The 12,979-nt window shown below is 39.2% G+C and overlaps 1 protein-coding gene across 6 annotated transcripts in view; it reads right to left on the reverse strand.

Annotated features, from left to right (window-relative positions):
• Nucleotides 1-12,598, reverse strand: part of LOC104931496 (RALY RNA binding protein like) — a 93,917-nt gene extending 81,319 nt beyond the window's left edge. The window contains exon 1 of one of the 6 annotated variants that reach the window (XM_027274080.1): nt 12,386-12,598. The gene's annotated coding sequence lies outside the window, so the exon portion shown is untranslated. The remainder of the gene's footprint in view (nt 1-12,385) is intronic. The other 5 variants (XM_019254177.2, XM_019254179.2, XM_019254178.2 and 2 more) reach the window with 5 other exon arrangements.
• Between the last annotated feature and the right edge of the window lie 381 nt (nt 12,599-12,979).

Consider the following 12,979-nt stretch of genomic DNA (forward strand, 5'->3'; position numbering starts at 1 on the left):
AGACATTTAGAAGTGTGATGTTTGTATTCTAACCAGATTTATAGACATTTAGAAGTGTGATGTTTGTATTGAGTGACAAGACAAAGTGTGGATTGGGAAATTATTTAGATATCTGTTCAACAAAGGTTCTGTTCACAAACCCCACGGCTTTTACTTTACGTTATTATAGCGCTGATTTAGATCATAATATCAAACTGTGCCCCGGTGCCAGGTGTTGAACTGGAGTGTTATCAGAGCGCATCATTAGTTTTTTTTTGTGTTTCTGAACAAGGCATGCACTCTCCAGCTGGTTATGAACTCTCCTGAGTGGTTTGTTTTGTATCGGAAAGGTGAAAGAGTGTTTGGCATCTATGTGACACTGAATAGTGTTTCTGAGATACTTCCAAAATCCATGCAGACTGTCGGCTTGAAAAACATTTTGACCCATAAATCTTGAAGAATAATAACAGTCAAGGTTCAAGTTTTTTTCTGCCAGCCGGTGTGTTGGTTTTCAGAAGAGGTATTTTTCTCTTCTTACTATTGCTTCACACATTTGCATCCTGTATTACTTTCATTCTCTTTGTCAGGAATTAATTGGAAACTGAAATTGCTTTTTCAGATTGTTTCAACGTGCATTGACTGACCTAATTAGTTCAATGATTACGCTCGCTGGGAAGAGATCTCCGCCTAAACGATGTGACTAATTTGAATGAATATTTCAAACCCATGCCTGCAATTAATGTCATTTACATATGTAATGTGTCTGCTTGATTACTTAATTATGTTTGTATTCCCCGATGATGTCACTGACAGGTGTCTTTTAGAGTATTGTAAAATAAGAAGAGACCTCGACAGATGTCCCAATTCATTCAACTCGTACGAATGTCGCAGCCGTACAGAAACTGTGGCTCCACCTGAATTACAGAGCTGTCGAGCTCCTGTGGCTCGCAACGACTTTACATCTACCCCTGACAAATATATTCACTGTCAACCACTGACTTGTCAGAAACTGGCAGAAATTGATTTTCCTTGCTGTTAGTTCCCTATGGCTCTAAAAGATTTTTGGAAAAAACCCAAAAAGAAATGAAATGAAATGATGCAAAACTTTTCTGGTCACAAATCTATTGACTATTGAGGCAACCCAAACCCTGAGGCGGTCAACTTTCAACTAATTATACTGATAATATTGTTTAATTAGTAAAAACAAACGTGAAAATAGTTTGAAAAGCTAAAGAAAAAGAAAAAGTCTGAAGCTTAATTAGTGAGCTAAGCGCCTTTCCGCTTCTACTGGGAGCAACTTAAGCTCTGAAGAGAATAGCTCATCATTTTTGAAAACACACTTGTTTAGACAGTGAGATGAGAATATTAATACCACACTCGTCTGCTTAGCTTAGCATTAAGTCACCGTGCCTGCCAAGAAAACTTCAGAAAACATAAAGGTTGGTAACGCACAAATGAATATTTATGTTTTACAAAGCAAACCTGACTTCACAGTACCACAGTCCAGCCTTTTGTAGAACCCCATCAACCGCAGCTGCTGTACAAATATGTGCCTTTGCGTTACACTTTCCACAGGCAAAATAAAGCAGTAAAATAAAAACACAATATATTCAGAGACACGTGATGCCACAAGACACATGGACAAGGCCAAATGACACATTCCTGTGAAGGAGTTTACTTTGATTTATTCATTAACAGAAATGGAAAAGTAACTCCTGCATTTGTTGCTAACCTTGAGGCTCTGCTTTTCCATGTCATTATATTTAAATTAATAAGCTTTTAATCAACTTATTTGGTAAATAGATGGTTGGGGGGCTGAGTGGGGGCACCCAGAGCCCCATAAACGGGTTTGTCCTGCCCTGCTGATCAATACATATTTGCCATGTATGTCAGTGGTTCCAGACTTGCGGGTTGGGACCCATCAAATCGGTTACAAGAAAACCCCAAAGGTTGCGAGATGACTGACAGGAAACCAAGAAAAAAAAACCAAGATAACACATTCATTGGATACATTCTTCTAATCTTTGCTCTCTTTCCTTGAGACTTATTGAATAATTTGACCTCTTAAGGCCTCTGAATTTGATTTAAATTTAACAGGGGTGCCCTGTCATAACTCATGTCACAGCGACGATGGGTGACAAGTGGACGTTTCTTCACTTTTAAGGGGTCGTGTGACGCAAATTGGAAAGTTTTCTAGGTTTGTTTAAGATGCTAGTGTACTGTGACACTAACAGACAATATCAGAATGAGTATTACACATAATACAGAGAAACACATAAGTATTAAGAGGCCGGAGGAATCCATAAGTAAGTACGATCAATATCCTCTAATAATGCTAGACCGGACTACTTGAGTGATACAGGTGCTACGGTATGTAATGAATGTAATCACCAAACTTTCAATGAATGAGTCAGAAATCCAGAGCATGTATCTGCACAGTGATGCTCATTGTGTTTGTTAGAGAAAGTGGATAGAAAGCGAAGTAACGGCCTCTAACAGCTGCCGGTATCTGCGAGAACACGCGGCAATGAGCTCCTTGATTTCCTCTGATGTCAAAACCTGGAGGAAAAAATCAATGTGGAGGATGAAGCCTTATTTACACACACCCCACCTGATAGACTGTGGCTCACTGATGTCAACAAGCTATTAATGTTTCAGGAGAAGATTGCTTTTTTGCGGCTAAGTGGGGAATTAAATGATGGAAGTTCTATTTTTACCCATAAACACACTGATGGCTAGGACTACATTTGAGCAAGACAGATGTTTTTGTTGTTTTTGTTTTTTTTAGCTCAGGGGAACTCTTTAGTGTAATCAGACAGACATTTACCATCCTTAATCTTGAGGTGTCTGCACAAAGATGCATAGTTACATACTAATGTTAGTATTATTATATACATATGGTTTACATCAAGATAGTTACTTTGGTCGTCAGCTGTTCTAGGGGTATCAGAAAACCATCAGGTTGGCACCGTTGACAGGAGAGATGATATTTATGATGTAGCAGGGGAAAGATCAGGTCAAGGGTTAAGGCCACATGTTGGGGTATCCTGGAAAAGGGGCCTATCTTCTTCTTTTTTCCCTCTGACACGAGTTATATGATATTGTTAATTTTGTTTGCATGTCTTGGAAGCATGACCTCCATCGTATAAAAGGGCTTGTCCCGCATAGATCAGGATAGTCTTATCATTCGGGCAGAGGCTCTCCAAGTAACGTTTTACTTGTTACTATACTTATTGTAATAAATTTGTTATGCAACTAAGACAGTCTCGGCGGAGTTTCTCTTCAAACATCTTCAACTGCATCACCACTGAATATTCGACAATCTCAATCCACCCGACGAGCATGCGACACTTGTTTGAGATGCATAATTGCAGGGAAGTGTGCACGTACAGGTTGTGTGATAAACCAAAGAGCCCGAATGAAGAAATAACACGACAAATGTCTGCAAGCAGCTCGACAAAAGGCGCACAACGTTTGAATTTAAGAACCTCTCAGGATGAATTGCTCATATCCTGTCATCAGTGTGGGATTCGCTGTCAGCCTCATTCAAAGTTGTGGAGTGGAATACATTTTCACCATCACCGGCAGCAGTCCCTCGCTCCCCCTGAGTGAACCGTTTGTTGAGAGGAACATAAAAGGTTTGCTCGGTGGACATGTTTTTGCCCTCGGGGGTACACAAACTCAATAGCTAGCTAGCTGGCTAGCCGTCTCTCCTTGAGTGCGCCTGTGCTTTCCCGGTGGCAGACACTGAAAATTGAGGTCGCGACCCTCGTGAGTGTGTGAGTCAGGATGCGTCTATGTTGAAATATCTCTCTCTCTTTTTTTCCCCTTCTCTATATCAGGGTGCATATCCTTGAAATATCTATTCTGCACATATACCTTCCCCTCTATTACTTAATACACGACACATATTTTCATTTTTATGATATGAATTTGCAGCCCTGTTGACACATTTCACATATATATATGGGATTCTTTGCCTTCTTTGTATAATGTAGATTTAATACTGGAGGCTATACAGTATTCACAATGATATGTCTGTGTATATATCTGACATACTTAATACAAACAGTATGCATCTTAACTCGTACGTTATGTTTTTTTTTAGATATTTGCTTAACATTTATTTCTAATTATGTATGATTGTGTTGCGACTGTAGGTTCCTTTATTAACTCTGATCACTAGGCACGAGTTTAGTGTAAAAACATTTGACTTATCAGCTTTAATCCCCTTAAAAACACTTAAAGGGGGCCCTCAGTTTGAGTTTTGTAAGTAAGTTAAGGTTTTTGGAGTCTGGCATTGAACAGTAGTAGTAACAGGCACTGTGTCCGGACAGTAAAACAACATCAAATATTTTACTTTTCTCTGCCCTTTGGCTGCTTTTTGTCTGAAATTATTGCAGGCTGTCTGGGATGTTAAACATTAATCTGCGTGCAGATGTGACTCTATTTCTGGATAATAAACCTTTAAAGTTTTTAAATCTCAGACTCCTGTTTTAAACTGCTTTATGAATATGGACGGGTTATGAGGCAATGGACCGCTGGGCACAGACATGTAAAAGCACTCCTAGCCCTCCTACATAAGAGAAAGACTCCCAGACTGAGAGAGACACAAAGTACATCACATACAGCACAGGTGGTCGATGTCTGTCTCTTTGTAGTTGTTTTGTGTTTTTTTTAAATCTTTTTTTCAGCATCTTTTTGCAGGTTGTTTTTTTTGCCTCTCTTTGCAGTCAATCTGTGCCACTCTGCAGTAATTTTGTGTCTCTTTGCTGTCGGTCTGTGTCTAATTATGGTCGTTTGCCTCTTTGTAGTTAGTTTGTGTCTATTTGTGGTCGTTTTTTGGCTCTTTGTAGTTAGTTTGTCTGTTTGTGGTCGTTTTTTGGCTCTTTGTAGTTAGTTTGTCTGTTTGTGGTCGTTTTTTGCCTCTTTGTAGTTAGTTTGTGTCTATTTGTGGTCGTTTTTTGCCTCTTTGTAGTTAGTTTGTGTCTGTCTGTGGTCATTTTTTGCCTCTTTGTAGTTAGTTTGTATCTGTTTGTGGTCATTTTTTTGCCTCTTTGTAGTTAGTTTGTGTCTCTTTGCTGTCAGTCTGTGTCTAATTGTGGCCGTCTGTCTCTTTGTAGTTAGTTATTGTCTGTTTGGGGTCAGTTTGTGTACCATTGCAGTCATTCTGTGTCTCTTTACTGTCGGTCTGTCTGTTTGTGGTAATTTTGTGCCTCTTTGTAGTTAGTTTATGTATCTTTGTGGTTATTTTGTATTTTATTGTAGCCAGTTTATGTCTCTTTTTGGACGTGTTGCATCTCTTTGTAGTCAGTTTTCTCTTTGTAGTCAGTTTTGTGTCTCTTTCTAGGCTTTTGATTGACTTTCCAACAATAAGTATTAGCAGTCACTTTATACAGAGGCTCTGGCCCAGTAATCCTCCCATGCTTACAGAGTCTTTATGCAGATGTAGTCAAAACAATACCCACATTGTCAATAAACTTGCCAATATGTCTGCTACTGAGTGTCGTGTACAGTATAGTATATCATGTCTGTACAGACTGTGGTTTTTAGCGTTTCATTGCATCCACAACTGGTCCCGAGCAGGTGAGAGACAGCTGAGGCCAGCAGCATGACAGTGAGAACAGCTGATCCCTGCAGAACCAGCTTGGAGCTGACCCAGATGAGGACGCTCCACTGTAATCGGGGTCCCTGAGGTAATCTAGGCAGGACATTATCTGCTTCGCTGCTTCTCTGCAGCATCTGGAGGGCTCCGCCACCTGCTCTGGAAGGCCTCACGCCGCTCCTCTGCCTCTTTTTATTTCAGGTTTGTTTGTTTACTTTTCTCTCCCCCGTACTCAGCGAACATCACACAGCCACTTAGACATATCAGATATGTGCCTGAGAAATGTGGATCAAATCGCTGCTGCTGTTTATCCGAACCTCTTCTCTTTTCGCTGATATAACCAATAAAATAAGCACACTGAGGCTCTTCTAGCCTGACTGCCATGAGGGATGCTCTAAATGATCTCCCTAATTAAATGTTTCCCATGCAAGATGTTTCTACACTTATTATATTCATGCCCGGGTCATTGCTAAATTGCCAGTTGCACTTTTACTCAATGTTAAATTAATAATGCCTTCAGCAACCAAGAAGTCAGAGAGCAATCCGAATTTTAAACTTCCACAAATTGACCTGTAAGACTCTAAGTCATGTTTATGTTTCATCTTTTGTATTAATTATCTTTTTTCTTCAATGGCGCTCTGTTTCCACTCTGTGCTTTTTTATGTTTCACTAAGTCAAAGACAATTTTTCACCCTGGTGGGAGACAAAAAAATTCTACTCTCTTCTAAACAGTCAATCAACTTGCCTTTTCATGCGGCTTCAATCACTCCATTTAATACAGAACGTCTACTACAAGCAAGAGACTACTTCAACACCACCATTATTAGTGATGTTGAAGCAGATGTTACCATGCTTGCTATTTTCTGGAGACCTTAAAAGCATTTTCATAAACTAATCTGATGGTACCAGGTATCGAGCAATTATGATGGTGTTTTCTTATCACTGGGATTCAAATAAAAAGCCAGAAAGGAAAAAGAAAAATCTGACTGTTCAATCTGAATTCGAAGGTCAGAAAAACTGCAAAAGCTTGATTTCACTCAGAAACGTTCACTCTCCTGTTCATTGTCTAATAATTAGTGCGAATGGGAATCTCATATTCATAGAACATTGTTGTATTCTGCCAAAACATTTCAGCCATATTTCCATAATTCAATATATACTAGAGACTTTCCATTATTTTCAGAAAAAAAAAAATCAAACCCGAGCAGAAAAAACTGGCAAAATATTTGGTCATCTTGCTGCCTGAGGGTTACGCTTCAACAATGACGTTCCAGCAGATGGATGGACAGAAAAACATGTATTAATATGCCAAAAGAAACAAATATGTGCACAAACAATGAGACTCGCCATTTCTAAAATTACAGTTTAATGACAGAGGAGGTTGGGGAAATGTCAGCATGAGAATTCTCTCTATGTGTAATCTGAAAACTAATTCTGAATGCTTTGATGCATCTGAATCTGAATCTGAGCAGTATGATTAGAAAACTTTGTGTTGAATATGTTGACTCGACCTGAGACAGATGTGGCCTGGAAGCTATCAGGCCGGCTGAATCGATATCTGCACACCGAGAGCGGACAAAGTAGGGAAACGGTGTAAATTCCTTCTTTGTGAGTTGATGTTCTGCTGCTTATCAGGCAGCTTGAACCTTATTTCCTTCTAAAAATAGAAAAAGTAATTCCTCTGTGAACTTGTTAGCTCTCGATAAGGAAAAAACATTAGTGACTGTGGCTCTTTTGGCCATTTTCAAACTGCATTTATACTCCTCATGCACATGCATCAGCTCCTACTCTGTGATTTGTTTCCTAATTTAAAAAAAAAATAATATTAATTTACTGCGTTAATTAAAAATAAATGTTTTTCTAACTTTTGCTTTCATGCGAAATTCTAAAAATACAACCAGGTCTCATCATGTCGGTGCAGACGGCTCATTTTATGTGACGCTCTATAACTCAAATGGTTCCCATAATAGACACTGGGAAGTCATTCAGCCTGACCCTGTTCGTCAGATATAGGTTTAATTGCCCAGAATATGAAGTGCGAGATCCGCTCACTTATCAAATTAACAGCTCAGAAAAGGACGGTAAAGTACTTAACGCTCGTTTCAGTAGAATGAGTGATGCCAAAGGTAAGCTGTTTATCTGTTAAAGGGGGGGTAGCAGGAAGAGAATGCCTCATTGACGGAGTAAAACATGACGTGAATGCCGGTTTTTAATTTGATACTGCGGGTCATGGAGATGTAGTTAAATGCCCAGCTGCCAAACTCCAGATGAGAGAAGCTCGGAGTTGATAAAAATGTCGATATGCTCATGAAGGTCGCCTTCAGTTAATGTGCTTTAGGAGTCATTAAGAACCTTTCTGCCCTGGATTTTGTCTCTCAGGCTACATAAACACTGCCTTTTCTTCTTGGTGGAGGTTGCTTCGACTGAAAAAAGCATTCATCCCACCTGTATGCTTTTTTATGTTAAAAATGATGAAAATCTACAATTTTAATTAACGTTTTTATTCATAATGGATAGTCCTCGACTAAGGACAGTGCTCTTTAAACAAATACAACATTCTTTATCTGTAGGCAGCAGTGCAGTGTCATTAAAGGAAGATACATTTTAAATAGATAAACTGGAGTGCATTAATAATTAACAAGGAATGTATTCAGTTATTTGTTTTAGTTATACCATTATTATGGAGAGCATAATAACCAGTTTCATCATGATTCATTCTCTAGTTTGATGGAAATGTACACAATTTAGTTTCTTTCTTTCTTTCTTTCTTTCTTTCTTTCTTTCTTTCTTTCTTTCTTTCTTTCTTTCTTTCTTTCTTTCTTTCTTTCTCTGAATCTAATCCGTCTCCCTCAGACATGCGTTATGCTGTATATGAGTAATGGCTTAAAGAAATTAGTGGGTGTAACAGTGTGAACACACTTTAAAGGTTGATGTCAGATCATAGTTACAATGAAACCTTCGATTATTTGTGTGTATTTAAGGATCAGGAAGGCAAAATAAAGCTCCACTGCTGCTTCTCATATCCAGAATCTTTCCAAAGATCTTACAGTGACTGAAAAAAGACAAACGTGTCGATTGAAACTGATTATCTGTAAAAACAGTGATCTTAAAGTTCTCTTCTGTCTCTTATTCGAACTTAATAGTCTGTGGTGGAATGGAACAAAGTACATTTACTACAGTTACTTTACCTGAGTCTTTTTTTTTCATGACACTTTCCTTTACAGGTAGAGAGTGGCTTTTAATTTGGAGGTTTGGACTGTTGGTTGGACAAAACAAGACATTATGAAAGTGTCACTTTGGACTCTAATTTGGTAATAATCTTTAATATTTTCATCATTTTTGCAAACCAAACAATCAATCAGCCAATTAAATAATGGAGAAACTCACCAGCAGAGGAATTAACATTGAAAAAAATCATTAGTTAAAGCCTTAGACATACAAATAATAAAAATAGCTCCACCTCAGCAAAATCCTGCTTTTATATGCTTACATAATACTACAACAGTCACAGGGAGCATTAAGTACTTTTACTTGTATTACTTTAAGTACATTTGACTTGCTGAAGTAACATTTTCAATGCAGGACTTTCATTTGTCACAGAGTATTTTGGTTACTTAAGTAAAGGATCTGAAGACTTCCTCCACTGCTGTCGATAGCTGACACTGTGATAGTAAAGTATGCAGCACGTGTGTGCTAAAATTAGACTAAACGAGTCGAGCTGAGCTATCTGTGCATGCATCATTTATCTTTGTGGGTTACAGTGTTCGAAACATGTGTCACTGAACATCCCGTAATAACCACACAACATGTGTATGTAGGATGCAGCGCACAGCATATTACTTATGTTTCCATTTGTCCAACTCAGTCAAGCTGAAAGTGTTGTTTCAGTAACACTCCAACACCAACAACAAGCATGCATGCAGACGCACACACACACTACATCCCATAGTTAAGCACATGCTCGGTGTGTACAAGTTGCTCTTGCATGATGTTTTATTCATGGTATCAGAGGTATATCCATTCATGAGCTATCATATTTTTTTTTCTTTTTTTTTTTGCAAGTCTCCTGTGCAGGTCTGGCTTGGCCTAGATAACGGGAAACGTGCCCGGAGGGGAGACATAACACCGCAGGACGTAATAGAAGCTATCATAATGCTTAGCAGGAGAGATGTCCAGGAGCTCATGCTGTGGCGGCGTGGCAGACACACCTCTGTCGACTAGAAGCGTGAAGAAATGTCGATGGGCCGCGATGCTGCGACGTGAGGCAAAGGGAAGATTTGAAACGTCTGAATGAACGGGAATGTATTGAAACTGAAGGTATGTTATTGAAGGAGCTTTTATTGAAATGTTACCAAACGGACTAGTGCTTACACAGCTACAGATGTATTATGAAAGCCTCGCTTGTGATTGAATTTAGCGAACGTTTGGGCTCCATTCTGCAGAGATAAACAGGAGGGAAAGTGTGCTGCTCTGAGGGAAGTTGCTGAAAACATCCAACACAATGAGATTCTGTCTGGAAATTACAGCAATTCTTTTCAACAAGTGATGTTAGACTTAAACGTGTTTAATAGCTTTTTAGATTCATCAGATTTGATGATGCATTGCAGCACTGGATTGAATTGTTGCACCCTTCCTCTCAATAATTAATAACAGCTCGGTCTCCAAGGGGTCTGCTATTCAACCACTGAATGTAAAGACGATGAGGGATGTCTTCCTGATTGGACTACTGTTCCTAAATAGTCTGACAATTAAATAATAAATATAAAAAAACCCATTAAAATCTCCCTGTGGCTCTGAGCAATCAATACACAATGGCAGCTTGTCAATACATAATGAGATGTATCATCTTAATGACGGTTTGCTGTATTAAAAATGGAAGTTTACCTTCCCTGGTTCTGCATTCAATAACTGATCTACCATGAAACACTGGGACTTAACAGTCTACACTCAGACTCTCGTATATTTTATAGGCTTTACAATATTGTACTGACAAAACCTGTGTTCTGTTAAACTGGATACATGTGGATCAAAATGGAGAGACAGCTGAACTCTTGAAGCCAGACACTGGTTATACTGGAAAAGGCCAGAAAAAGTCAAATAATTGAGGGTTTCTGTTGAGCACCAGTAGCTTCTGAGTAGAGGAAGCATCATGCACAGGCATCTACACACAGACACAGCAGCATTGTAGCCTACAAAAACACTGTAATGAATAATTATAGTACCTAGTTTACAAGCCATGCTCTCTCTTCCAAGACTACCTGACATGTATTTACTCATGTTTGCATCTCCTGCAGCACACCGGGAGGATTAATACTCTCTAAGTCCTATTTTAGTCTTTATTCATTTCCTGCAAAATCAGATGTGACAAATCCAAAAAAAAGTATTTATGAATTGCAGGCCTACAAAAGCCGATTTGAGTTAGTCCAGCAATAAGGAGGGCACTTAAGAGCGTTACTTTGCCCCATGAGATAGTGCTTATCCTAATTATTTCACCCAACTTGGTAGCATAGCCTGCTGCAGTTTGAGGAAAAACTGCCTGCTGCAGCAAAGGAAATTGTTATCTCTGCCCCTCCAAGTCGATGCATGGATGGAGTTTGGATAGTTTAACAGTGGGAGATCATTACAGTGGTTACAGTGCATCCTTCCGAGGGACCTGAATGCAGCTACTTACATTTATTCCTCAGCTGCGACGGCGTGGAGATTGTTGAACTCAAGAAAAAAACACAAAGGAAACATTGTGATCACAACGACCTGCGTGTGATTCCCAATCCTTCTTCTTGAATTGTTGATCACATCACTCCTGTTTTTTTTGTTTTGTTCTTTAATGAAGCATTATGGATCAGATCAGGTAACCTTCAGATAACATTGATAAATGCCTTCTCTAAGAGCAATTTGACCAAGCCTTACGAAATAACACGTCAGCCACAGGTGCATATTTCTGTCACCTCATTCTTTATTGTAAATACAGAAACGTGTCACTCATCCACTCATATTATATATACCTGCAAAAGGGAAAATGTCTGTTCATCCTCGTCGAAACAGAAAACAAAAACGCATTGAACTCCCCCAAGAATCAAAACTCCCCTCGTCCACCCAGCATCATCTAGTCAAAAAACAAAAAAAAAAAACAAAAAAAAACGACAACATCCAAAAATACTTGACACTGCCACCAGCAAAAGTATAATGAAATCGTAAAAAAGAGAGAAACACAAAAACAACAAACCTGTGAGCTCGGCTGCAAGAAAAGTATCACGTTAAAACGTCACCAGGTTTTTTTTGTTTCACAAAGAAAAGAGGAAACAAAGTAAAAGCAAAGGGTTTTTCTTTTTCTTTTCGGTTTTTTCTGATCGTCTGAGATCCACCGAGACATCAAAATCACAAAACTCGAAGGCAACAAACAACACTGCAAAATGCAAACCAAAGCATAGCAACAGCAAAAGTCGACAGAAAACAGATACAAAAAAAATAAAAATGTTTCAAAACCACCAATAAATGTTGTTTTAAAAAATCTCAAATACCGACAAAAGCTGCTTGGTTTCGACCCTCGAAACAAAACTGCAAGCAAGTAAAGGCTTTCTCAAAGACCCGATCTCGCACCCCGTTTTTACCCCTCTTGGCACTCTCGATCAGAATAAACTGCATGCTAAAAACTTGAAGCCTGGGATGTGAAAAACGCTCAAAACCACCATTGTCAAATGCTCAAATTTTCAAACACCAGCAAAAGGAGGAAAAATAAAAAAAAGGGGGGCAATTCAAAAGACAAAAAATGCTTTACAAAAAAGCCATTGGAAATGTACTCACCGAGCGGGAGTAAAATGTTGCAATAAAAATGTGATATGGCTCAAAATACAGTATGGCGGTGCAAGCCGAAATGCTGTGCCTTTTCTCTAGATCTCTGCCTCCAGTTCTGTCATGTGACTGATTCAGCCCCGACTTCCAGCAATGAGAGACCAGTGTTGAACAGCTGATGCTGAATGCTCTCCTAACGGCTTGGCTCTCTCCAAAAGTAAAAAGAGGTAGTCCTTATCATCCCACAGTTATGACTGAGCTGCTTGTGTGTGTGTGTGTGTGTTTTTTTCCTCCCGTGTTGGTGTTGATTTTTTTTTTTTCTCTCTCTGTTTTAAAGATGCAGAGCTCTCACTTGGTTGGTGTCAAAGCCACGGAAGGCATCCAGCAGACGTTTCATTTCATTCAGCGAGCTTTCATACACCGCATGCTTCTGTTATCGTATGAGGAGGAGGAGGAGGAGGAGGAGGCGTGCAGGTTATTACAGTGGGGGTGGTCAAAAACGTATGTGCGTGGTGGAGCTCGTTTGAGACGACACATAAAACTGCATCGGTGATTTGCAAGGCTCCAGGACAAACAAACAGCCGCGTCATAGCACAGGAATCTGAC

The sequence above is a fragment of the Larimichthys crocea genome, chromosome XXIII (genome assembly GCF_000972845.2).
Source record: "Larimichthys crocea isolate SSNF chromosome XXIII, L_crocea_2.0, whole genome shotgun sequence".
NCBI classification, from domain to species: domain Eukaryota; kingdom Metazoa; phylum Chordata; class Actinopteri; family Sciaenidae; genus Larimichthys; species Larimichthys crocea.